The following is a 5,000-nucleotide window of genomic DNA, read 5'->3' as shown; positions in this document are numbered from 1 at the left end:
GTACGTCGCCGGTTCGGGGGGCGTCTCGGCCTCGCTTCCAATCGGGCGCGCCGGGGCTGTGCGAGCGCCGGGCCGTCAAAGGCCGGCGTTCGCGGTGGCCGGGGCGCTGTAAGGCGACCCGCGAGCCGGAGGAGCCGCCCGCCCGAACACCGGCGCGAGGCCGGGCCGGCGGGGGCCCTCCGAAGGCGGGTCTTGGATGCCGTTCGTACGTGGGAGAAGGTGCGGCGTGTCGCGGGCGACGGCCTGCTGCCGAGGCTCCGGAGGCTCCGGGGGCGGCGCTCTGAAAATATCCGGAAGATCGGCCGACTTGGAAAAAAATTTGAGAACCGGGGCTGAGGAGGGGGGAAATCTGGCCAGGGAGGCCGACCCGAAGTGCCTCTAAGTCGGATAGGGATTGGGCGAAACTCCCTTGGAAGTGGCACTCTGAAAAAATTTCCAAGTTTGGCTGACTTAGAAAAAATTCGAGAACCAGGATGAGGAGGGGGAAAATGTGGCCAGTCAGGCCGACCTGAAGTGCCTCTTAGGCGGATAAGGGTTGGGCGAAACTCCCTTGAAAGTGGCACTCTGAAAAAATTTCCAAGTTTGGCTGACTTAGAAAAAATTCGAGAACCAGGATGAGGAGGGGGAAAATGTGGCCAGTCAGGCCGACCCGAAGTGCCTCTTAGGCGGATAGGGGTTGGGCGAAACTCCCTTGAAAGTGGCACTCTGAAAAAATTTCCAAGTTTGGCTGACTTAGAAAAAATTCGAGAACCAGGATGAGGAGGGGGAAAATGTGGCCAGTCAGGCCGACCCGAAGTGCCTCTTAGGCGGATAGGGGTTGGGCGAAACTCCCTTGAAAGTGGCACTCTGAAAAAATTTCCAAGTTTGGCTGACTTAGAAAAAATTCGAGAACCAGGATGAGGAGGGGGAAAATGTGGCCAGTCAGGCCGACCCGAAGTGCCTCTTAGGCGGATAGGGGTTGGGCGAAACTCCCTTGAAAGTGGCACTCTGAAAAAATTTCCAAGTTTGGCTGACTTAGAAAAAATTCGAGAACCAGGATGAGGAGGGGGGAAATGTGGCCAGTCAGGCCGACCCGAAGTGCCTCTTAGGCGGATAGGGGTTGGGCGAAACTCCCTTGAAAGTGGCACTCTGAAAAAATTTCCAAGTTTGGCTGACTTAGAAAAAATTCGAGAACCAGGATGAGGAGGGGGAAAATGTGGCCAGTCAGGCCGACCCGAAGTGCCTCTTAGGCGGATAGGGGTTGGGCGAAACTCCCTTGAAAGTGGCACTCTGAAAAAATTTCCAAGTTTGGCTGACTTAGAAAAAATTCGAGAACCAGGATGAGGAGGGGGAAAATGTGGCCAGTCAGGCCGACCCGAAGTGCCTCTTAGGCGGATAGGGGTTGGGCGAAACTCCCTTGAAAGTGGCACTCTGAAAAAATTTCCAAGTTTGGCTGACTTAGAAAAAATTCGAGAACCAGGATGAGGAGGGGGAAAATGTGGCCAGTCAGGCCGACCTGAAGTGCCTCTTAGGCGGATAGGGGTTGGGCGAAACTCCCTTGAAAGTGGCACTCTGAAAATATTTCCAAGTTGGGCTGACTTAGAAAAAATTCGAGAACCAGGCTGAGGAGGGGACCATCTGGCAAGGGAGTCCGACCTAAAGTGCATCTAAAGCGGATATGGGTTGGTCGAGCCTCCCTTGATTTGCCCTGGAGCTCCCACGTCTTAAAAAGGTCTCTCCTATAATTGTACACCAACCATTTTGAGGTTTGGGTGCAAACCTCTCGAATGGGGGGACTCGGTCCCCTATCTACAGCGCCCCTAATGACGACAGGTGGTACTGCGCCCCTGGTAGCCCGGCCATTGAAAATGAATGGGCCCATTCATTTCAATGGGGAATTTCGACCCCTGGTTGCCCGCCATTCATTTCAATGGGGAATTTCGACCCCTGGTCGCCCGCCATTCATTTCAATGGGGACTTTCGACCCCTGGTTGCCCGCCATTCATTTCAATGGGGGATTTCGACCCCTGGTCGCCCGCCATTCATTTCAATGGGGGATTTCGACCCCTGGTAGCCCGCCATTCATTTCAATGGGGGACTTCGACCCCTGGTAGCCCGCCATTCATTTCAATGGGGGACTTGGACCCCTGGTAGCCCGCCATTCATTTCAATGGGGGATTTCGACCCCTGGTCGCCCGCCATTCATTTCAATGGGGGATTTCGACCCCTGGTAGCCCGCCATTCATTTCAATGGGGGACTTCGACCCCTGGTTGCCCGCCATTCATTTCAATGGGGGATTTCGACCCCTGGTCGCCCGCCATTCATTTCAATGGGGGATTTCGACCCCTGGTCGCCCGCCATTCATTTCAATGGGGGATTTCGACCCCTGGTAGCCCGCCATTCATTTCAATGGGGGACTTCGACCCCTGGTAGCCCGCCATTCATTTCAATGGGGGACTTGGACCCCTGGTAGCCCGCCATTCATTTCAATGGGGGACTTCGACCCCTGGTTGCCCGCCATTCATTTCAATGGGGGACTTCGACCCCTGGTTGCCCGCCATTCATTTCAATGGGGGATTTCGACCCCTGGTCGCCCGCCATTCATTTCAATGGGGGATTTCGACCCCTGGTAGCCCGCCATTCATTTCAATGGGGGACTTCGACCCCTGGTTGCCCGCCATTCATTTCAATGGGGGACTTCGACCCCTGGTTGCCCGCCATTCATTTCAATGGGGGATTTCGACCCCTGGTCGCCCGCCATTCATTTCAATGGGGGATTTCGACCCCTGGTAACCCGCCATTCATTTCAATGGGGGACTTCGACCCCTGGTTGCCCGCCATTCATTTCAATGGGGGACTTCGACCCCTGGTTGCCCGCCATTCATTTCAATGGGGGATTTCGACCCCTGGTTGCCCGGCATTCGTTCCTATGTGGCGGGGGATTTCAACCCCAGGTCGCCCTCGTGTGGTTCTTTTTGGCGCAGCTGACGGGCTCCGCTGCTCATGGAGGTTTGCTAGTGGAGGATAACCCCCTGCCTGGGCAACTCGAACGCCCGGCTCCCCCCCGGTCCGCTGGAGCTCCTCCAACGGCCAGCAACAAGCCCCGAAGACGGGCGCGCTCCCCGCGGTCCGCTGGAGCTCCTCCAACGGCCAGCAACAAGCCCCGAAGACGGGCGCGCTCCCCGCGGTCCGCTGGAGCTCCTCCAACGGCCAGCAACAAGCCCCGAAGACGGGCGCGCTCCCCCCGGTCCGCTGGAGCTCCGCCAACGGCCAGCAACAAGCCCCGAAGACGGGCGCGCTCCCCCCGGTCCGCCAACGGCCAGCAACAAGCCCCGAAGACGGGCGCGCTCCCCGCGGTCCGCTGGAGCTCCTCCAACGGCCAGCAACAAGCCCCGAAGACGGGCGCGCTCCCCCCGGTCCGCTGGAGCTCCTCCAACGGCCAGCAACAAGCCCCGAAGACGGGCGCGCTCCCCGCGGTCCGCTGGAGCTCCTCCAACGGCCAGCAACAAGCCCCGAAGACGGGCGCGCTCCCCGCGGTCCGCTGGAGCTCCTCCAACGGCCGGCAACAAGCCCCGAAGACGGGCGCGCTCCCCCCGGTCCGCTGGAGCTCCGCCAACGGCCAGCAACAAGCCCCGAAGACGGGCGCGCTCCCCCCGGTCCGCCAACGGCCAGCAACAAGCCCCGAAGACGGGCGCGCTCCCCGCGGTCCGCTGGAGCTCCTCCAACGGCCAGCAACAAGCCCCGAAGACGGGCGCGCTCCCCGCGGTCCGCTGGAGCTCCTCCAACGGCCAGCAACAAGCCCCGAAGACGGGCGCGCTCCCCCCGGTCCGCTGGAGCTCCTCCAACGGCCAGCAACAAGCCCCGAAGACGGGCGCGCTCCCCGCGGTCCGCTGGAGCTCCTCCAACGGCCAGCAACAAGCCCCGAAGACGGGCGCGCTCCCCGCGGTCCGCTGGAGCTCCTCCAACGGCCGGCAACAAGCCCCGAAGACGGGCGCGCTCCCCCCGGTCCGCTGGAGCTCCGCCAACGGCCAGCAACAAGCCCCGAAGACGGGCGCGCTCCCCCCGGTCCGCCAACGGCCAGCAACAAGCCCCGAAGACGGGCGCGCTCCCCGCGGTCCGCTGGAGCTCCTCCAACGGCCAGCAACAAGCCCCGAAGACGGGCGCGCTCCCCGCGGTCCGCTGGAGCTCCTCCAACGGCCAGCAACAAGCCCCGAAGACGGGCGCGCTCCCCCCGGTCCGCTGGAGCTCCTCCAACGGCCAGCAACAAGCCCCGAAGACGGGCGCGCTCCCCGCGGTCCGCTGGAGCTCCTCCAACGGCCAGCAACAAGCCCCGAAGACGGGCGCGCTCCCCGCGGTCCGCTGGAGCTCCTCCAACGGCCGGCAACAAGCCCCGAAGACGGGCGCGCTCCCCCCGGTCCGCTGGAGCTCCGCCAACGGCCAGCAACAAGCCCCGAAGACGGGCGCGCTCCCCCCGGTCCGCCAACGGCCAGCAACAAGCCCCGAAGACGGGCGCGCTCCCCGCGGTCCGCTGGAGCTCCTCCAACGGCCAGCAACAAGCCCCGAAGACGGGCGCGCTCCCCCCGGTCCGCTGGAGCTCCTCCAACGGCCAGCAACAAGCCCCGAAGACGGGCGCGCTCCCCGCGGTCCGCTGGAGCTCCTCCAACGGCCAGCAACAAGCCCCGAAGACGGGCGCGCTCCCCGCGGTCCGCTGGAGCTCCTCCAACGGCCAGCAACAAGCCCCGAAGACGGGCGCGCTCCCCCCGGTCCGCTGGAGCTCCGCCAACGGCCAGCAACAAGCCCCGAAGACGGGCGCGCTCCCCCCGGTCCGCTGGAGCTCCTCCAACGGCCAGCAACAAGCCCCGAAGACGGGCGCGCTCCCCCCGGTCCGCTGGAGCTCCTCCAACGGCCAGCAACAAGCCCCGAAGACGGGCGCGCTCCCCGCGGTCCGCTGGAGCTCCTCCAACGGCCAGCAACAAGCCTCGAAGACGGGCGCGCTCCCCGCGGTCCGCTGGAGCTCCGC

This window comes from Leptonotus elevatus, unplaced genomic scaffold (assembly GCF_054856555.1).
Source record: "Leptonotus elevatus isolate MCC_2025b unplaced genomic scaffold, RoL_Lele_1.0 HiC_scaffold_115, whole genome shotgun sequence".
NCBI classification, from domain to species: domain Eukaryota; kingdom Metazoa; phylum Chordata; class Actinopteri; order Syngnathiformes; family Syngnathidae; genus Leptonotus; species Leptonotus elevatus.
This window is presented reverse-complemented; position numbering follows the sequence as displayed.